Genomic DNA, 23,710 nt, shown 5'->3' on the forward strand with positions numbered 1-23,710 from the left:
TCGAAAATTCGCGTTTTCCGGGACCTAAGGATATGTTAGATCGATTTTTCACCCACTAAAACCCTCACATAACAAATTTCAGCGAAATCGTTAGAGCGGTTTCCGAGATCGTCGGTATAAATAAATAAATAGATAAATAAATAAATAAATAAATAAATAAATATACAAGAATTGCTCGTTTAATAGTATAAGATTTATAATGTCACTATGACATAGTTCTACAGTGGCCCAGGGTTCCAATTGGTTGACTGTAATTCATGCATAGGTATGGTATCAGTATGTTCCCCTTTTAGCAAACCAGCCTTTGTATCACAGTAAACGCCCCAATGGTTATTATTTTAGGTCATTATTTTATTCATCGCCAGGCAAAGTGATGGCGACAAAGACCGAATGCTAAATTGGAAATATGTAAATGAGAGGATAGAATTATAATAACATCCCAGAGTTTAAGAATAGTCCTAAAGGGCATAAGGGCCGATACAAATGAGTTGCGGCCATCTGCAATATGTACGGGAACTTGACGACGTTGCAGTTGGGTCTCATCATTATCATTTCAGCCATTAATCGCCCACTGGTGAACATAGGCCTCCCTTCGTGTACACGACTTATCCCGGTCCTGGGCTAATCTCATCCAGAAGTGCCCCGCAGTCTTTCGAATGTCATCGGTCTTATGGTTGCTTAAAGTCGGCGTTTAATACAAATTCTATTCTTAGAACCCAACATGATTTTGTAAGTCAACTTGAATCGTCCTTGACATAGCTATAATTATAAATGGGAAAGTGTGTGTGTCTGTTTGTTTGTCCGGTTTTGTGTTTCACGGCAAAACGGAGCGACGAATTATCGTGATTTTTTAAGTGGAGACAGCTGAAGGGATGGAGAGTGACATAGGCTACTTTTTGTCTCTTGCTAACCCCCCAGTTCCCTATAACGGGGAGTGGAAGATTGTATGGAGCATTCCGCAATTTTCGAATTTAATGAGAGCGTGGTCGTGGGCAAAAGCTAGTAGACAATAACTCTACAAAAAAAAACCGGCCAAGAGCGTGTCGGGCCACGCTCAGTGTAGGGTTCCGTAGTTTTCCGTATTTTTCTCAAAAACTACTGAACCTATCAAGTTCAAAACAATTTTCCTAGAAAGTCTTTATAAAGTTCTACTTTTGTGATTTTTTTCATATTTTTTAAACATATGGTTCAAAAGTTAGAGGGGGGGGACGCACTTTTTTTTCCTTTAGGAGCGATTATTTCCGAAAATATTAATATTATCAAAAAACGATCTTAGCAAACCCTTATTCATTTTTAAATACCTATCCAACAATATATCACACGTTGGGGTTGGAATGAAAAAAAATATCAGCCCCCACTTTACATGTAGGGGGGGTACCCTAATAAAACTTTTTTTTCCATTTTTTATTTTTGCACTTTGTTGGCGTGATCGATATACATATTGGTACCAAATTTCAGCTTTCTAGTGCTAACGGTTACTGAGATTATCCGCGGACGGACGGACGGACGGACGGACGGACGGACGGACGGACGGACGGACGGACGGACAGACAGACAGACATGGCGAAACTATAAGGGTTCCTAGTTGACTACGGAACCCTAAAAAGAATCCCTTAGCTCTTTCGTATTTCGAATTCTTCTTCTATTTCAGTTTTTTATGCTTAAGAGCGTTATAACATTTCGGCGTCGGGCGAAATTAGGTATTTTACCCGCCGCGCGAGCCCAATATGCCGACCCTTTCTAGCACGTCTTATCACTCGCTCGCACTACAATAATGGACAAAACAATCTTGATCCTTTCTATGGAATTTTGATAACAACCACAATCTACTATCTCGATATAAACTTTTGGTTTCTAATAAACATTATTTTGTACGAAAATACGAGAATATAGCGCGAAATAATATCAATTATGTTAAAAGGGCCTGGCCGGACTGCCATGGTAAAATCGCCCCTGGCTAAATATGAAATATTGATATGCAGGATTATTCGTATTGTTACTACATGTACTACTACTGGATATTATGCCTCAAACTATTTCCGTTTACGAAAAAAATTAAAAAAAAAAATTTTGTTTTTTATTTTTTTCTTTAAAACCGCGTATCCGATTGACTTGTTCTTTGGATATTTTATAGATATATTAGGGATACATCAATTTAAAAAAAATTAACTTCCTGACTTTTTGTTAAGTACATTTTTTTTAAATTTATGTTTTAAATATATTTTTTTTTACCACATACGAGTTAGCGACACCTACTATATTTTCATATAATAATCGCCATTTTATACTCTATTACATATATTTTTATCAAAAATATTAGTTTGGATCAACAATGTCAAAATAAGTTATTTATATATTACTAGTATTACCCTTTAGTACGTTGCTCCTGGAAAGTGATGTATGAAAATTTTGGCATAATTAATGGAAGATTTTTTTTAAATTGGGATATGTAGATTATAGGCCGAAATTATTTTTCATCAACCCTCCCCACCCCTCCCCCCTCTGCGTCACCCCTCTGCCCCCCTTAAAGAGCCGAAAATGCGATTTTTCTCGATTTCTGACAAAACCGATGAAGATACAGAAAAAGCGTGTAGGAACGAAGTAATCCTTAATGAATTTACTACAAATCTCTCATAAACACTTTAGTGCTAGCACTTATAGTTTTCGCGCAATCCGTCACGAAAGTTGCTCCTTTCTGCAATTTTCTTTAATGAATGATAAGTTTTCTCCTTAAATGCTTACGAAATCGTCGGTTTGATAGTACTAAAATATTATAAACTCAGAATGAATTTCAGGGAAAAAAAATCACTACCATGGGCGGGACTTGAACTCACGGCCTCTAGATTGATAGATATGATAGATAAATGACGCTAGGGGTACCATTGATTCATATAGTAGAAAGCTGAAAGATTCGCTAGAAACTAGGGATGAGCTTTTGGTGGCTCAGTTGGTAGAGCCCTCGAGTTTCTATCCGGAAGCCGTGAGTTCAAGTCCCATCCATGGTAGTGATTTATCCCCTTAATTTTATTATAGTCATGAGTTTACAATATTTTAGTCGTATCAAACAAATTTCGTAAGCATTTTGGGAGAACACTTATCATTCATTAAAGAAAATTGCAGAAAGGAGCAACTTTCGTGACGGATTGCGCGAAAACTATAAGTGCTAGCACTAAAGTGTTTATGAGAGATTTGTAGTAAATTAATTAAGGATTACTTCGTTCCTACACGCTTTTTCTGTATCTTCATCGGTTTTGTCAGAAATCGAGAAAAATCGCATTTTCGGCTCTTTAAGGGGGGTAGAGGGGTGACGCAGAGGGGGGAGGGGTGGGGAGGGTTGATGAAAAATAACTTCGGCCTATAATCTACATATCCCAATTTAAAAAAAATCTTCCATTAATTATGCCAAAATTTTCATACATCACTTTCCAGGAGCAACGTACAACGTACAGGGTAATACTAGTAATATATAAATAACTTATTTTGACATTGTTGATCCAAACTAATATTTTTGATAAAAATATATGTAATAGAGTATAAAATGGCGATTATTATATGAAAATATAGTAGGTGTCGCTAACTCGTATGTGGTAAAAAAAAATTATTTAAAACATAAATTAAAAAAAAAATGTACTTAACAAAAAGTCAGGAAGTTAATTTTTTTTAAATTGATGTATCCCTAATATATCTATAAAATATCCAAAGAACAAGTCAATCGGATACGCGGTTTTAAAGAAAAAAATAAAAAACAAAATTTCTTTTTTTTAATTTTTTTCGTAAACGGAAATAGTTTGAGGCATAATATCCAGTAGTAGTACATGTAGTAACAATACGAATAATCCTGCATATCAATATTTCATATTTAGCCAGGGGCGATTTTACCATGGCAGTCCGGCCAGGCCCTTTATTTAAAAAATTAAAGTAATAATTATAAAAGTAGATCCCATCCCAAATATTTGCTTTTGTTATATGATAAGTATTAGAGTAAAGTATAATTATATTAATATGATAAGGTGGTGCTCAGGGTCTGATGATGGAGCCAGATGGTGGTCACCAATACCAATGAATAATATGACTATACAACTTCGTGGTTTACATGTCATTCTATTCTAGCATTTTCACTTTCACATTTCAAGTGCATATACCACGAGTATAGGTTTTCGGGTGTGCTGATTTAAAAATTAATGACCGATTTGGAATCTGACATTGCTGACTGTCACTTTGACACAAAAGTCGTCATGGGTGTCGTAAAATAGGTTTTAGGGGGTGCTGATTCCAAAATTAATGGCCAATGTGGAATCTGACATTGCTGACTGTCACTTTGACACAAAAGTCGTCATGGGTGTCGTCAAATAGGTTTGCGGGGGTGCTGATTCCAAAATTAATGAACAATGTGGAATCTGACATTGCTGACTGTCACTTTGACACAAAAGTCGTCATGGGTGTCGTAAAATAGGTTTTAGGTGGTGCTGATTCCAAAATTAATGACCAATGTGGAATCTGACATTGCTGACTGTCACTTTGACACAAAAGTCGTCATGGGTGTCGTAAAATAGGTTTTAGGGGGTGCTGATTCCAAAATTAATGGCCAATGTGGAATCTGACATTGCTGACTGTCACTTTGACACAAAAGTCGTCATGGGTGTCGTCAAATAGGTTTGCGGGGGTGCTGATTCCAAAATTAATGAACAATGTGGAATCTGACATTGCTGACTGTCACTTTGACACAAAAGTCGTCATGGGTGTCGTAAAATAGGTTTTAGGTGGTGCTGATTCCAAAATTAATGACCAATGTGGAATCTGACATTGCTGACTGTCACTTTGACACAAAAGTCATCATGGGTGTCGTCAAATAGGTTTGCGGGGGTGCTGATTCCAAAATTAATGAACAATGTGGAATCTGACATTGCTGACTGTCACTTTGACACAAAAGTCGTCATGGGTGTCGTAAAATTGGTTTTAGGGGGTGCTGATTCCAAAATTAATGACCAATGTGGAATCTAACATTGCTGACTGCCACTTTGACACAAAAGTCATCATGGGTGTCGTAAAATAGGTTTTAGGGGGTGCTGATTCCAAAAATAATGACTAATGTGGAATCTAACATTGCTGACTGCCACTTTGACACAAAAGTCATCATGGGTGTCGTAAAATAGGTTTTAGGGGGTGCTGATTTGAAAATTAATGACCGATTTGGAATCTTGACATTGCTGACTGTCACTTTGACACAAAAGTCGTCATGGGTGTCTTCAAAAAGGTTTCCGGGGGTGCTGATTCCAAAATTAACGACTATTTTGGAATCTCACAGTGCTAATTGTAATTTTGACACAAAAGGAATCATGGGTGTAGTCAAATAGTTTTTAGGGGGCACTGATTCCAAAATTAATGAAATGATTTAAAAAGTAATGACCGATTTGGAACCTGACATTGCACAGTACCCCTGGAAAGGAAACCTATTTGACGACACCCATAACGACTTTTATGTCAAAGTGACAGTAAGCAATGTCAGATTCCAAATTGATCATTAATATTGAGATCAGTACCCATGAAAACCTATTTGAAGACACCCATGATCACTTTTGTGTCAAAGTGACAGTCAACAGTGTCAGATTCCAAATTGGTCATTAGTTTTCAAACACCTCCGGATACCTATTTGACGACACCCATGACGACTTTTGTGTCAAAGTGACAGTCAGCAATGTCAGATTCCAAATTGGTCACTAATTTTGGAATCAGCACCCCTAAAACCTATTTTACGACACCCATGACGACTTTTGTGTCAGAGTGACAGTCAGCAATGTCAGATTGAACATTGGTCATTAATTTTGGAATCAGCACCCCTAAAACCTATTTTACGACACCCATGACGACTTTTGTGTCAAAGTGACAGTCAGCAATGTCAGATTCCACATTGGTCATTAGTTTTGGAATCAGCACCCCTAAAACCTATTTTACGACACCCATGACGACTTTTGTGTCAAAGTGACAGTCAGCAATGTCAGATTCCAAATTGGTCATTAATTTTGGAATCAGCACCCCTAAAACCTATTTTACGACACCCATGACGACTTTTGTGTCAGAGTGACAGTCAGCAATGTCAGATTGAACATTAGTCATTAATTTTGGAATCAGCACCTCCTAAAACCTATTTTACGACACCCATGACGACTTTTGTGTCAAAGTGACAGTCAGCAATGTCAGATTCCACATTGGTCATTAATTTTGGAATCAGCACCCCCTAAAACCTATTTTACGACACCCATGACGACTTTTGTGTCAAAGTGACAGTCAGCAATGTCAGATTCCAAATTGGTCATTCATTTTGGAATCAGCACCCCTAAAACCTATTTTACGACACCCATGACGACTTTTGTGTCAGAGTGACAGTCAGCAATGTCAGATTGAACATTAGTCATTAATTTTGGAATCAGCACCTCCTAAAACCTATTTTACGACACCCATGACGACTTTTGTGTCAAAGTGACAGTCAGCAATCTGAGGTACTACATATTCGTAATCTGAAAGTAATCAAGTCAATAATTTCAGTTATTTTGAATCGACTATGATTCCGAATTATTGGTAATAGTAATGATTGTATAGATGATTAGTGATTCCTTTACATGTAATGGTAATTTACCGTTTCACTTGATTACATTACAAGTAATCTGACACCCAGTAGTGTCAGATTACAAAGTAAAATCAAGTAATCGTGTAATCCGGAATCGATTACGATTTCCCCATCTCTGGGTTTAGTTATATGGTTCATTGGTACTGGTGACCACCATCTGGCTCCATCATCAGACCCTGAGTACCACCTCTTGTCAAAGGTCTTGTTGAGACGAACCCAACGAGCCTAAACACGAAGTCGTTTACTTACATGGTTCACTGGTACTGGTGACCACCTTCTGGCTCCATCATCAGATCCCGAGTACCATCTTGATGTGTCTTATCATCTTGACCGTATTGTAATTTTCACATTTTTATCATCACAACGTTGTAATACTTTAACATTTAAACATAACAAAGTATTACAAAAGCAAATATTTACGGATCTAGGATCAAATTCGTTGGTCGCTGTTTACACACACACAATGCGAGGATAGCCCGTGTAGAAACAAGGCGTCCGACCCACACAACAATAAATATTCTCGACGTTTGCGATGAAAACTCGGAGACCAAAGTGACATACGTCTTACCTCCTCGAGCTCCGGCGCGGCACTGAAATCGCAGGCGTCCGTCGCCGGTAAAATAGCGACAGGAAGGCTAGTTTTCAAAAAATTGGCAAAAAATCATGATAAAATATTATAACGACAAATGGATAACAGCAGTTTAAGCACATTGTGCAGATTATTTATATACTAAAATAACTTCGATAACATGTAGATTTTCGGAGAAATGATCACTTGTTTCGATGTATTTTCAAGACAAAATTGAGTTCGTTTTACTTTCAATTTCTCAATTTCAAAGGATTAAATGATAAATATTGTTTAATGGGCCTTAAGTACAAGATATTTGGAACTTAAATTTACCTCATTTATGAGAGTGATCTTATCAAATTGTACATAATAAGAGCTCCGAATTCTGTGCTTCACGCGGTTTTTCCTAAACGAGCATCAGAAAAACAATCATTACTAATTGAAAAAGCTTTTTTTTTCATATGTTTTTTATTTAACCGACAGTTAATAAGATGTTCTAACTGAAACAAGTACTTTCACTGTCTTTTAGTATGAGTAAAGTGTACAATTTTGTCGATAAATATTGTGCATTTTACAATATATCGCCTTTTTTTGTCATAGCGCTCTTAACCGACCTGACCTTTCACATCAAACATCATTCAGCAATAGATCGAATTCTTTGATTCAAAAGCTCTTACAAGGGAATGAAAAATGTAATTTAAAATACTTATTTATAAAACTGAGCGCATTACGTTTTGTATTCAAAGAAGCAAATCGCAGAACGTGTGGTTTATATTAAACGAGACTAGAATTTATTAGTACACCTACGCTATTAATACTAAATCAGTATGGACGGTGCCTGATAGGTCGAATACATTATTATATTATAGCACACGATCGATGGGGTCCCCAGAGGGATAGCCTTTCCATTATGATTACAGACTGGCCACTTAGGTAACTGGATAGAGAACTAGACCAAGATAAGTAGATATGACATCCATGCAGGCTTAGCCCTTCGAGTCCCAGCGACATCATATGATGTCAGTAAAATATAAGTAAATACATATAGATGCTTGGGGCTCGAAGGGTTAGTAGATCGAGTAGATCAGACAAACCCATATTAGTCTGAAATAAGTGTCAAATTGATAGGTACGCATGTGTGAATGTGAACTTCGTCCCTTTGAGATAAGGGCTAGACTTTCGTAATGATTTTAAGAATATGGGCTTAGAGACTGGCGAGCACGTATCGTTCGACGTAAAGTTTTCGCCCGAAAAAAAAAACCATCTACGTGCGAAAGAAGCAAATGTTTTATATTACCCATAAAGTAGATCGTGCTCGTGCTATAATACTGCTTCCATTGCAGATGTATACGACCCAAGTAACAATTTCTGGTCCTATAGTGGTCGAGAGCACCAAATTAAATCACATTAAATAGTCCTATAAATAGTCTATATTGGTACTGTAGAGCCGATTTGGCGCAATTATGCAACCATTTAGTGATATAATAGGGCTATAGCAGTATCATCCGTGACGTTTAAGGTCTATAATGGTGATGTGATGATGACTATTGTGCTAATTTGTTGACATAGATGACACAGTAACGCTATTATAGTATCAATTTATGCTATAGTAGCATTTGAGATTCCGTTATACAGGTTTTTTGTTCTGTAATAGCAGTTGCCGTCCCTTTTAATGCGAATGAATGAAATTTCTAAAATAATTTAATGTGTGTAATATTTAACAAACGAGGAACTTTATGAAAAGTGGCGTGTGAACTTGTGAAGTTTAGTGTCAATCAAAATAATTTGGATTTCGTATAATTCCATCATTACTGCAAAAAGGTATGCGATGGAAATTTTACCGTTAAAAGAATATTAGTTTAATGGAGTATTTTAAGTGCGCCCTCGATTTATACCTGTTTTGAATAAAATAAATAAATTTAATTTAATACAATAAAATTATTGGCACCATAGTTTCTACTATGGATCCAAGAAGTAAAACATACGCTTTTATAGTTCGACTATGTCACTTATCATACGCATTCACTGCCATAAGCCCGCCATTGTGGATTCAATTAGGATTGCATGAGACTTTAACTATGATCCAGTTTAACTTATTAGTTCTTTATATAGAAAACAATACTTGTTTTCAATGTTTTACTATAGAAAGATCTTCTAAACAATTTTTTTTATAAAACATATAGTAAACTCAGCTATAACGCTATTGTGTTTTAAAAGAGATACCGAAACCATTATTCCACAGTTCTGTGATATAAAAGAGTAATTGTGACGTATACGGCGATGAGATATAAAAGGCATTAGAAAACGACTATTAACGCTTTTCAAAGCTATATAAACGTATCCTGAAAACTTCATTATACAGCAAAATAGCTCTATAATGGTATTCATATCACTACTACAGTGTTAAATACTGTAGCAGTGTTTTCCAAAGCCACTATATCCCAAAATAGTGGTATAGTTAGGTTTTAATTTCTGTTAAAATACGACTACTAAAAATACTATAAGCGGCTTGTTGGGAACCTTAATAGCGCAAATTGATAGCATAACAGTGATTCCTAACACTATTATACAATAATATTGTTCTTTAGTAGGTTATTTGATCCTGTTATAGACCAGGCCTATAGCGGCTGTATAAAATGGTGATATAAACGTTTACATCACTTCCTAATAACACCTTTTAGCTGTATAACACAACAACTATAGCGGCTTGTCGGGAACCTTAATAGCGTAAATTGATTGCATAACAGTGATTTCTAACACCATTATATAATAATATTGTTCTATAGTAGTCATATTTGATCCTGTTATACATCAGGCCTATAGCGGCTCTATAAAATGGTGATATAAACGTTTACATCACTTCCTAATAACACCTTTTAGCTGTATAACGCAACAACTATAGCGGCTTCTCGGGAACCTTAATAGTGCAAATTGATTGCATAACAGTGATTTCTAACACCATTACATAATAATATTGTTATATAGTAGTCATATTTGATCCTGTTATAGACCAGGCCTATAGCGGCTCTATAAAATGGTGATATAAACGTTTACATCACTTCCTAATAACACCTTTTAGCTGTATAACGCAACAACTATAGCGGCTTGTCGGGAACCTTAATAGCGCAAATTGATTGCATAACAGTGATTTCTAACACCATTATATAATAATATTGTTCTATAGTAGTCATATTTGATCCTGTTATAGACCAGGCCTATAGCGGCTCTATAAAATGGTGATATAAACGTTTACATCACTTCCTAATAACACCTTTTAGCTGTATAACGCAACAACCTATAGCAGCTTGTCGGGAACCTTAATAGCGCAAATTGATTGCATAGCAGTGATTCCTAACACTACTAGCCCCAATGCAAATGATATCGTCTAGTATGAAAAAAATATTATGTCCTAACTTCGACCTCAAAATTCAGGATGAATTAGATGATTAGTAGAACATGTAACATTAAAACAAGAGAGCTTATAATGCATATTTTATTTATTCAAAACATAAATTAACAATTTTCCTCACTAGTAAACAAAAAAACATAATTTCACCAAATGTAACACTCGCAAAAATGTTCGTCTTCAGCGTAGCCGATGCAGAAAAGAACAACTACCACTTGGTGGCGTCACCTTTTGCATCTAAAACGGCCTTAATTCTGAGCGGCATTGTATCTACCAACTGTCTATACTCCTCAGGGGTTATTCCATTCCAGACACCCACTAGTTTTTCCTTGAAATCAGCTTTGGATTTAGAAGGATCTTTTCGCAACTTTTTCTTCATTTACCACTACAAAGTTTTTATGGGAGACAAGTCTGGACTGCTGGATGGCCATGATATGGTAGGAATTTGTTTTTGTTTCAGCCACTCCATCGTTGTCTTGCCAGTATGACATAAGGCACCATCTTGTTGAAAAGTAAATCCATTTATATACTTGAACTTTCTTATAGACGGTAGTGAACTCTATTCCAAGATGCTTTTGTATTTCTCTGCATTGACGGTTCCATCGATAAATTGCAGACATCCCACACCCTGTGCCGACATACAGCCCCAAATCATTTAAAGATGCTGGAAACTACACCTTGCGTTCAAGACAGTCTTTGTGAAATGCATCTCCTTTTTCTTGAATGACTTTACTTCGTTCATCGCCAACTATGACCTCAAATTTGGATTTGTCGCTCCATATTATTTTTCGCCACTGATCGGCAGTCCAGTTTCTGTACTTTTGTGCAAATTTCAACCTGTTAGTTTTCTGCTTTTGAGTAAGTAATGGTTTCTGTTTAGCGGTGTGAAAACCGAAGCCCATTATTTTCATTACTGTCTTTCAGGTATCGACTGAAATGTTTATTTTGATCGCGTCATGCCATAGTTAGGTAAGTTCTCCTGCTCTTGCATGACGATTTTTCCTGATGATGCTCCTCAAAATCCTGTTTTCTCTTTGGCAGTTATTCTTCGACGGCCAGATTTATTTAAACAGGAGACGGTTCCGTGTTTTAGTTGATGCTGGATGATTGTATACGCCGTAGATCTTGGCAAAAAAAGCTCTTTGGATATTTTGGAACGTAGATTTGCCGCTATTGTTACTGGAAATTATAATTTTCCTCACTGATTCAGGCACCGACTAACCTCTTGCTATTTTGGTATAAAAATGTTGTAGAATAATTATATTTTTTACAGAATTTACCTTTTTATGTAGCCGTATATCATATCAGACGACTTATAATATTATTAATTCAATTTAAAATATTATTGTATAATATAAATCTTACTAAACTATTTTTATTTAAAATAGACGACCTATTATGCCTCAAATATGAACTAGGCGTATTTTTTTGCTTTAGATATGTTATTTTTATGATATGATTATTTATAAAACATATAACATTAGGGCATTAAATTTTGTACGGCGCAAGATTAAACTAGTTTTAATGGCTTAGTGTGTCGTGTATTCCATTTATCATCAAAGTCAATCTGGGTTTAAACACCAGTTTCGGAAATAAATATCGCACGTTGAAGTGTGACTAGACGATATCATTTGCATTGGGGCTCGTATTATACAATAATATAGATCTATAGTAGTCATATTTGATCCTGTTATAGACCAGGCCTATAGCGGCTCTATAAAATGGTGATATAAACGTTTACATCACTTCCTAATAACACCTTTTAGCGGTATAAGCTTATAGAGCTAAAAGGTGTTACTGGAGGCTTTTATACGACAAGCGGTCACGCCGAAAACCTTTATACGACATCTATAGTAGCTTTTGGCGTCGAAAACCAAAATTATAGCACTAAAATGTTACTTGGGGAAAACCTACGACACGTAGAGCAATGTTTACCTTTATACTAATTCAGAGGACTGATTACGGTATGGTACAAAATACGCAGTTCAAACAGTCAATGCACAGTTCAATAGATCAAACACAGATTCAAAAGTCGATGTAGGTATTATAATTCATTAACAGACCAAATAGAAAGTTATCCCAAAGTCCCGTGACAATCGCGACGAATCCCAAGAAAATACATTACACATCTAGGGCAGAAAAATAAAAAAGTTTCAGGCGCCTATCTAGCAGGCTTACTTACATCGCGCCAAAACTTGTTATCGGAAGTTTTTCTTTTATTAGACTGTGGCGTGGCCAGGAAGCGACGTTTTTCCCGGCACGCGGCCGTAAATTTATCTATTCATGGCCGGCTACGGGTTTAAGACATGAAATGTATCATAGGGACCGTCCACACTCAAGAGACGCATGTCCGCTGATGCGGAACGGACGTCAGCGCCACGCCGCCTGAATGTAATTTAAAAAACGTCTCCTCAGTACATTTTGTATAGGAAGGACGCGCAAGGGACATCGCTTGGCGCGCCCCAGGCGACGCGTTGCTTGGCGCGCGCCGCGCCGCCTGGGGGCGCGTCTTACGTCTTTCCTATACAAAATGTACTGAGGAGACGTTTTTTAAATTACATTCAGGCGGCGTGGCGCTGACGTCCGTTCCGCATCAGCGGACATGCGTCTCTTGAGTGTGGACGGTCCCTAATGTAGGCATAGTTGTTTTCGTAGGTACTACGCTTTTAGCAACACTGAAGGAGCTTTTTATGAAATTACTGTAGATAGTTGTCATTTACGAAAAATATAAAATTGTCGTACTTTGCAGGTGTAGGACTTTTATATCAGTCACAATACACGCATACTAATTGAAATAATAATTTTCAAAACGTTGAAAATTATTCACCTGGTAAAAAAGGTTAGGTAACGGACCTAATGTTTAGATATAATCAATACGTAGGTACCTATTACCTATTCATATTAATAGTTGCGTTGCGTGAAGAAAAAGTGTTGATTAGTATGCTCATTAAATGTGTACTAACAGTAACTGCTTGACATTAACCCTTGCGCCTCGATGCTATCGTAATTTGTTACGAAAGTAGACCGCCAATAGCACGGAAAGGGTTAAATGGGTCACACAAATACGATTAGGTAGTTTCCTTTTTGTATACATACAGCGTGTTCAAAGATGTGGATATAATTGGATTAGAGTATTGAGTTGAGCATCTATTGGGAAAACTATGGGATCGTTTTGTAAAACGGTATAATTTAAATTTATCTTATATCTGTGGGGGCCTTTACGGATACACTTACAATTAGACCCATGTAGAGATCGTTTGTGCAATAGGCGAAACGACTAAAAAAAAACTAATTAGTCCGTTAGTTAGATCATCAAAGTATTTTAGACACGTATTTTAATGTATGGTCTGAATTGCTTCGAGAAAAGGATGGTACGGCCGTGCCTTTTTTTGCTCGACTTGACGGGGGCACTACCGTGCCCCCAGATGACGACGGTACAGTGCGTTAAAGTTTCGCGTGACGTCACGCCTAGGTACAATTTTTACTTAGAAGTGAAGTCACAAGCCCCCCACACAACTTTGATGCTCTATATCTTCGTATTTTTTCATTAATTAGAAAAAGCGAAAAATATGTGTTCAGTATTTTTCGACGATCTAACTGGCGGACTAAACAGAATGCCAATTTTTTTATATAGTCGGCATCCCTATTACAAGATCCTTCATCTATTCAGGAGCTTCTCGGCCATCTCCGTGTTTGAATGATGCCCATGTTAAGCTCTCTGAAGTCCTTGGGTTCCAGCTTCCAGCCTTCCAGGTAACCTGCTCCAGAGTTCTTCATTCATTGTTTGGCGAGAGCGTGACATTCGCACATTAGGTGTCCGACAGTCTCCTCCTCTTAGCCGACAGTCAATGTTGTCAACTTGTCAGTGTCAGCAGGCCTAGCACATGATTGCCGGGAGAGTATGTCGCCGCGAGATAGATCACACTCCTCTTCTAATTGTATTAATGACATATAAGGGTACGGGTAGTCTGTCTCGCGGCGACATACTCTCGCGGCAATCATGTGCTAAGCCTGCAGATAATTTAAATTTAATAAGGTCAGTGTGGGGAAGACCGTCTACCCGGAAAGACCGTCTATTGACTATAACTATTTTGTTTATATATCTACGCCTCTCACACCTCTGGAGGTATAGCAGTTTTTCATCCTTAATCCATTGGTCTTCAATACATATCCCTAGGACGAACACTAGTTAACAATAAACTTGTTTCTCGTTTCGAACTCGAACATCAAGTTCAATATGGTTCCGCAAAAAAATAAAATAAAATAGAAGCAGTCGGAATATTTGTATATCATGTATGTAACGCAGTCATTTAATAACCGTTATTTCTGAATAGTACTATTATTCTACTCAAAACGCGCTCAATTTCTAGTTTTATGTTCTGAAATATGTAACTTAGAAATTGTGCCTAGTCAGAAAGTCCGGCATAAAAGAGAAAGGCAAGACCGGCATATGATAAACAAGGAGTTGCCAACCTTCTTTAGGCTTTATTGGAAATAAGTCGAGTCTAAACAATATCAATATATAGGTACGTTTTTGGCTTATGATAGTTGTACCGTTGTCCGTTTTTGATTTCAACTTCGAAATACAGTTTTGATAATGATTCGTATGGTGTTACTAAAATCATTCGAAAGTATTAAGTAAAAATAAAATATATGTGACATGGTTGTGAAGAATGATAAGAGGTGAACAGAAGTAAGCCTACACTGCATTATTCATCATCATATTTAAGTTGGTAGAATTATCGTAAGCTCTAACCGTTTTTTATTATTTTTGTTTAAGTATATTTAGATTGTGCAAGATGCGGTGACAAATATTTCAAAAGAGAGTAGGGTTTCAAGTTGGTTATTATTTTTATAATCAGCATTACCCAACAGGGACCGTATGGGTACCCTTTAAAACGGTTTTGACACTTTTGACCGACTATTTTACGGCTACCCGACCGTTAATTAACATTGCTGGCTGTCACTTTGACAAAAAGTCGTCATGGGTGTCGTCATAGGTTTTCGGGGGTGGTAGCTCAGGTAGTTGGTAACTCTGGTAGTAACTATAGAAAAACCAAGCATTGCTAAGAAATGTTACCAAACCAATTCACGACATCTTAATATCCTATTACCTTTTCTGTGGTCAAGAGTAAGCCCATTTATAATAAAAAAAAAAAAAAAAAAAAAGTTTCAAAAACAGATAAGTAGTTGGATTTATATGAGTCTGTAATATCGTGACTAAATTGTATCGCAGGTGTTCGTTGTAAAAACAGTATTATGCAATATCTGGACCTGAAAAGAAAAGGTTATGAACCCCATCTACGGGACATATGCCGGTCTTGCCTTATAAATAGAAAAATGCTTATATGTTCAAAATTTTAACATTATTTTATTAATTATCTAGCACATTCTGCCCTGTTATTACGTAAAATAACAATGATCATGATTTTGGAACCTAGTCTCATATGAAATTACGCGACAACAAGCACTAGACGGTCTTTCTGTACTCATCGCGGGAGGACGGTCAACCCGCCGAGCCTTATAAAATGTGATTTTTATGACTTAAAAGTACCTTATTTCACCAAAATATTATAAAAGCTTTGTAAAATATAATATTTGCTATCTCATAGGACCATGCGCATTACGCCAGACTACATTAATTATACACTCTAAAAAATGAAGGCCAACTAAGAGCAGTTTTCTCTTAGTTGACGTTAAGTTAATCACTACAATTACGATCTTATACAATTCAAATAAAGCTGATTACTAAAACAATAAAGGAATGTATGATTGAACTAATAACTTAGGTGTTTTGTTATTCCTAACCAATGAACACCTTGAATCAATTATTAACTTGTTAGGCAAAACTATGTAACATAGGTTGATTCAATCCTGAACTAGTTCATTAAAACAGATAAGTATGTTAATAGTTCTGAACATTTTTATAGTAAATTTGATTATTTTATCTTTGTTGATTCAAATAAGATTAGGTATTTGAAACAACTAAACATAGGTAGATTCAATCCTGATCGAATTCATTAAAACAGATAAGTATGTTAATGGTTTTAAACATTTTCATAGTTGATTTGATTATTTTGTCTGTTGGTTCAAATAAGATTAGGTATTTGAAACAACTAAACGTGTAGGTACATTCAATCCTGAACTAATTCATTAAAACAAATAAGTATGATAATGGTTTTAAGCATTTTCATGCTTAATTTGATTATTTTGTCTTTGTTGATTCAAATAAGACTTGGTATTTGACATAAACTAAATCTAGGTTGCTTCAATCCTCAACTAATTCTTTAAGACAGATAAGTATGTCAATAGTTCTAGACATATAAAATTTTGAAACAACGAAGATACATTTCTCAATCCCATTATGATCAAATTGTTGTATCAATTACGAAATGAATTGAGTTCTACTAAGAATGAATTGTTAAATCTATTATCATAATAAACAAATTAAATAATTGGTAATCTGATCAATCAAGTGAATAGTAGGGGTAAGCGTTTGTACATCCGCCTTCCGCCCGCGCCCCTCCCGCAGCGCGTGCGAGTGTTGCCAACTCGGAATAAAATATACCAGATCTGGGATATTTTCACGGCTCTTTCATCGAAAATTTTTATTTAGCATTGGGCACATATTTTTACATATTTGGTCTAAGGCATCAACTTGAAAGCAACCATATTTGTCATCGCCATATGGTATTCAATTTTATTATGAATTTTCGTGTGTGGCGGACGGCGATGTAATATAACAATTTTCAAAATAAATGGAAGGGTGAGTTATTTACGGATTGCCATGCTGATCCTATTAAGCTAACCATGCTTTTCATATTTGATAGCCCACTATGAAAGTGTTGTCAGAATCGTTAAAGTTATTTAATAATCGCAATAACGCTTGCACACTGTTATCAAAAACGCTGCAGCGTTAGCATAGCCGGACTCGATATGGGTTCAGTTTTGTATTCTTCATGAGTATCCAAGTCAGGAACGGATCCACCCCTTCCCAGAAAAAATGCTATAATTGGCTCAGCTCAGACGCAGTGCCGGATAAAGCAGCGCAGAGCCTGTAACAAGTTCTATCTAGAAGCCCTAAAGGGTGAAGCCACACTAGAGCAATTTCGGTTACGCTATATATATATGCGTGATCACGTGACTCGGCGTGGCGCGTGTGGCTTCATCTTAAAGTGCAAGGATTTTTAGCATATAATTATATAGGTACATGTTAAGGCAGAAAATTCAAGCATTCCAAGGCTTAGATTGCTTTAGTATATTTATTTAATTTGTCCTAATTTGCGAGGAAATGAGGAGAAATAATCAATAAATTATGACTTATAATATACATACATACATACATACAATCACGCCTGTATCCCATGAAGGGGTAGCACATGAATCTACTCGTTTCAGTGCCACTCTTGGCAAATAAGGGATTGAAAGAAAACGAAACTGTGACATTGCAGTGACAGGTTGCCAGCCTCTCGCCTACGCCACAATTTAACCCATAGGTATCCCACAGTCGCCTTCTACGACACCCACGGGAAGAAAGGGGTTGTGAAATTCTTAACCCGTCACCACACGGGCAACATATAATATATTACTTACAATATATTGACACTGGGGCTAATATATATTTTTATTGACTTATAATATAGTTTTCAGTACAGATGTTGCGTTTTTTACGCACTAGTGTGAAAAGTGATTCATTTCTTGTCAGGTCGAAACTTCGGAGGACCATCTGTACTGAAAAACGTCGTACCATACACGTGCGAAAAGGAAATTCGTAACTCGTGTTGATTTAGAACACTCCCTTCTGTTGTGTTTTAATTTATTGCCACTCGTTTCGAACTTCCACCTTTTCGCACTTGTATCGTAATGTACTATTACATAATTATGGTATGTATTGTAAAACGTTGTACGATACATGTACGAATAGAATAAGTATTATAGGTAATTCACTACTCCTGTCGATTTAAAAAACTCTCTTCGTTCGTGTTTTAATCACAACTCGTTTCAAATTTCCCATTTTTCGCACTTGTATCGTAATTTACTATTGATTACTTTACTATTGATTACTATCTATTAGTTAAAATAAAAATTCCATCAAATATATTGCTAAAACATTAAAGACATTGATATGATCGAGCGAGTGCAGCGTAGATTTACTAAAATTCCCGCACAACTAAAGTCACTCTCCTACGAAGAAAGATTAGTGAAGCTGGGCCTGACGTCACTGCAAAAGAGGCGTGAACGTGGAGATTTGATCGAGACCTTTAAAATCATTCAAGGGTACTATGACTGTCCAGAACTAGTCGACTTGTTCACTCGAAATTCAAACACGCGCACAAGAGGACACAACATAAAACTTGTAACAACAAAGCACAAAACAAATATCGGTAAAAACTTCATTACAAACAGAATAGTGCAAGCTTGGAACAAATTACCCTCTGAAGTTGTGAACTCTACCAGTGTTAATCAATTTAAAAATAGACTAGACAAACTATCTAAGTAGTGAAATCGTGCAAAGTGAACTATGATTTAGACGTACCAGCATCAGCTGCCTGTCTAAAACGAAATAATAATAATAATAATAATAAAAAACAACAGACTCGTAACCAAATAACAAAGGTGAATTTTACTGCACATTAGGTATCATTTGACGGCATTTCAATTTTAGATAGGTACTGAATTATTTTTAATCATTTATGAATTATTTTTAATCATTTATTTTAAGTACCTTTATGCCTTTAATTCGAGGTAGACTCATTTAAAAAAAAATGTTAACGTATTTTAGACATCTTCTATACATTAGCCTAGCGTTTTACAAAATCGGAGTTGGCAACACTGACGCCGAAGTGATTTGTCAACGCGTCTTGTGTTAATTTTTTTGCGGTTATCTATCACATCACAGATCTAACAACTTACAAGTTCAATGGAGTAAGTGATCGAATCTTTAAAAACATGGGAGTTGGAGAACTTAATACGAAAATTCACCAGTAAGTACAATGTATTTTTTTCATTATTTAGTCAAGTTGCTAATGACACGAGGCCAATAGCTTGCTGGGCTGCGGCCCCGGCCGATAATGGATGCAATCTCGTAATAATACACATTTAAATTTCTTGTCTATAAAATACACATTTAAGTTGGCTCAATTTTCGTGTGGCATGTGCTGTTCGCGGCGCGAGCCGATTTAGACTTGGTATGGTAACTATAGTTCCGTCAAAATGAGAGAGACCGGAATTATTTTTGCCAGGGAGAGAATTGCGAGGGGATCTTTAGCCCGAGTCAAAATCGGGCGCAATCGCCCGTTTGAGTGAGTTTTGATAGTGATTCTGTTGTGTATTTTCTTATAGTTGGATAGTTTCTAACAAAGCGTTGCATATTTTCCAGCCCCGGAATCGGACGCTAATAAAACCATGTTCCGATGGTAATAGGCGACGCCCAGCGTGCCCGGGTGTTGAAATAAGTGCAAAACTGCTCTCCGCTCGCCTTTTGTCCACCAACGGTAAATTGTACATTCTTTAAAAACCTTGTCAAATTGTCACTTAGGTTATGTGTAATTCCAAATTAGCAGTAGGTCGTTTCACAGAACGCGTTGACGTTCGGAATTCGAATTCCGGGGCAATTCCCCTGTCCTACGGGCGATCCAAGTCTCACGGACGCCGTCTTTGGAATTTTACTTAAAGACTGGTATACACATTTCAGGGTTCACGCCGCGTCGCCTAATCCTCGCGCCGGTCGCCAGCATTCCCCGCTGTGTTCCGGTAACCTACAGGCGGCAAGCTGACGCTGCCGTCATCCACACGACACCATCTCTGAGGCGGCTGACGTGGCAGTCGTGGTGGTCTGAGGCGGCTGACGTAGCACGTTTGAGGTTAGACCTTTCCAATCACTCTTATCTACATCATCGAACCGGCATAATTATGGTTCTGGCACCCTCCGTGTTACTATACCTTTTATTTTAATATCCACCGTACACCGTTTCTACCCGTAGTTTTAACTCAAGAGTTCGCTGATCCACGTTTGTTCCCTTAAATAATTTAAAACCTTAGTCTCATGTTCAAGTGTAGCTAGCCCTCGGCTCTGTAAACTTAGTAAATTAGAGAGTAATTTCATAATATAAGGCAAGGCTCAGTGGAGTCCTTTGTAATAGATTAATTAACAGAGAAATAATTACCTTTTGCCCTTAAGAGTTGTTTCAATTTTAAATCTTGTCTGCTAGCATAATGGCCCCCAATTATAGATATTGTAGCAATATTGAAAAATATTAACTTTGAGTTAAAAAAAGATGTAATACGGTTCCTCTAGGGCCAAATATTTTTCCACGCTGTTCATAATTTTGTAGTATGGTATGTGATATTAATTGTATCATTCATTTCCAGACCCTGATGGATTTTTCTGAGTTTAACATAAGCACAGACCTAATAGTTGTAGAAACTTCAGAAAAGGAAAACTTGTCCTCGGAAAAGGAAAATGTGCCATCTGCAATTGCTGAGAAGAAAGCAGAGCCCAGTTATAATTCCAGGGTAAGCAGTTTCTAACAGACTTCTTTACCTAGAAGGAGGAGGTTCTGTATTTTATTGTAAAAAACATTATAAGAATTACTATTCAATAAATGAATACTGCATAGGCAGACCAACATACCAGAGAGAGATTTTATTCCAACCATTTTTGAAGTAACATACTCATCTTATCACAATAATATTTTTAATATAACTGCATTGTTAGGCAAGATACCGGGCTGGCCTAGCGAGTAGTGACTAAGTGACCGTCCCTACTAAGCCGCAGTTCTGGGTTCGAATCCCGGTAAGGACATTTATTTGTGTGATGAGCACAGGTATGTTCCTGAGAATCCTGAGTCATGGATGTTTTTTATTTATATAATTATTTGTTTATTAATTATATCGTTGTCTGAGTACCCACATCACAAGCCTTCTTGAGCTTACTGTGGGACCCAGTCAATCTGTGTAAGAATGTCCTATTACATTAATTAATTTATTTATTATTATGATACATTATACTGTGAGTGTATAGGTTATGACTGTAATTAATTGTATTATAATTATATTAATTAAAGAGGCAAATGAAAAGTAAAGTTTCTAAATATTTTTCAGATTGTGGAAAAGTCATTGGACTCTGCATCACTATTTTGAAAATATTCTGGTCTCAAAAAACCACAAGGATATTCTTTGGTAAATATAATAACATTAACTAGCTAAGTCACTTTTTACTATGTAACTTTAAAATAATTATTATATGTATAACTGAATACTGCATTCGTTTCTTTTTACTTTTTGTTTTTAATTGTTTGTTTTATCATTCCAGCGGCTTAACGACTTCAAAAGCACATGAAATTTACTAGGACAATTTGTTTATAAATTTTCCATCAATGAAAATAAATCTTCAGGAACAGCTGAAATACAAAAAGTCGAACTTACTGCACTTACCAATTGTAAGTATATGATAAAATTGATAAAGCAGATGTTGTCTATGTTAAAATAGTTAGTTTCACCACACCGACTGGCAAAGGCTCTCTTTAGTCTTCAAAAACAGATAGCAAAACTGCATTTTGTCCACAAGAGTGCAAAGAAATTTCATACAAATTTTAACTGGATGTCTCAAGCTTGATAGATTTGATTTAGTTAGATGTTTTACAGTTAATATTTTGTTTGTGTCGGTGTAGTGTAAAATTTTGTATTTCACTCGGTGGCAAAGTTTGTTTAACCTTCGTGGCTCGTTTCAGTTGCCCCACTGTTCACTTACCCGCATTGATCTTTCCTTATATTATATCGTTTGTAATAATATTTTACTAACTAGTCCCATTTTTATAGCGCCTTATGAGGAAACAACGAATATAGCCGGATTTCTCACCATTCCATTTTTGCTGAACACTGCGGTAGTCCGCCAAAAGAAGAAGCGAGGTTCCGGTGCAAGTCAAAATTGGAAGCCCAGTAAAATGGAAGTAAGGGAAGGTTTCATAAAGCATATCCGCTCTAGTGTAGAAATTAGCCAGACCATCGAACTTCGCATAGCCACACTTCAAAAAATAGGATTGTCATGCCAGCCATACATAATTGTTGTGGGTGAGTCTCTTGAAAAAATCGAATCATTTCTAGTTGTTGTCAGCAGATCGATAATCTATGAAAGACAGTCCATTATGAACGCAGTAGATACGTGCTACAAAATATATAATACAATGAAAATATAATACATTGTACTTACTGGTGAACTCTGGTATTAAGACGATACAGGAGTGATCTATTCTCCATACAAACGCTCTCGACTATTTCCTCCCTGGTTTTTCAAGATACAGCAATGATTTTTTTCAAGACAGATTATAATAATTTTTATCTGTGTCGGACCGTTTTGATTTTTTGAGATTCTTATTTTTAAAGACGCTAGAGCCCATCGAAAATTTTCAAAAACGGTGTTATTGATTATGGCGTAAAAAAGGTGTGGTATTCAAAATTGGTAACAATTAGCCACAAAAACTGAACGGTCCGACACTGATTATTTCATTGTTATTCAGATTCTCAAATTGAGTTACGATTGACTTAATTTTGAAGGGGGAAACAGTCGAGAGCGGAACCTCGATTTTAAAGATTTTTTTCGCAATATTTTTTAACTGAGTTCTTAATGGACATTTTTTTTCGATAAATCTAGTTAATAACACTTGTATATTAAATTTGAATTCCCAAATTGAAAGGGGGGCTCCTTTCCGTTTTAGCATTTTCGCTCCTGTAGCGTCTTAAGTTCTCCAACTCCCATGTTTTTAAAATTTCGATTTCTTCCTCCATTGAACTTGTAAGTTGTTAGGTTAGCTGTGATGTGATAACCGCCGCAAGAAAAAAACTATTTATTCTAAGTAGGTAGTAGTAGTAGGTGCCAAGTATATTATGAATAAATGTCATTTTTTTATAACTTTTGTTTTATTTATGGCGTTATTCATAAACGCATCACCAGCCTGAATTAGATATGAATCGTTTTATGTTATCTGTCAAGTTAACGTATGTATTTGTAAATAGGTATAAAACATAATTTGTCTAATTCAGTCCCGTGGTGTTTTATGACAATTATCAATAAGGGGTTGTTGTCTTAGTAAATGAGACAAAGTAAGTCATA

General features: G+C 36.3%; 1 protein-coding gene and 1 long non-coding RNA gene across 2 annotated transcripts in view; one reads left to right on the plus strand and one right to left on the minus strand.

Moving 5' to 3' along the window:
• LOC125231205 (monocyte to macrophage differentiation factor) overlaps window positions 1–23,710 on the minus strand; it is a 64,466-nt gene that overhangs the window by 36,132 nt on the left and 4,624 nt on the right. The gene's annotated exons all lie outside the window — the stretch shown is intronic.
• LOC125231206 lies at window positions 19,419–22,801 on the plus strand. The gene is made up of 7 exons (XR_007177599.1): window positions 19,419–19,583; window positions 19,979–20,093; window positions 20,294–20,462; window positions 20,971–21,114; window positions 21,703–21,780; window positions 21,914–22,040; window positions 22,420–22,801. It is a non-coding gene; the product is annotated as an uncharacterized LOC125231206 (long non-coding RNA).

This window comes from Leguminivora glycinivorella, chromosome 11 (assembly GCF_023078275.1).
Source record: "Leguminivora glycinivorella isolate SPB_JAAS2020 chromosome 11, LegGlyc_1.1, whole genome shotgun sequence".
Taxonomy (NCBI): domain Eukaryota; kingdom Metazoa; phylum Arthropoda; class Insecta; order Lepidoptera; family Tortricidae; genus Leguminivora; species Leguminivora glycinivorella.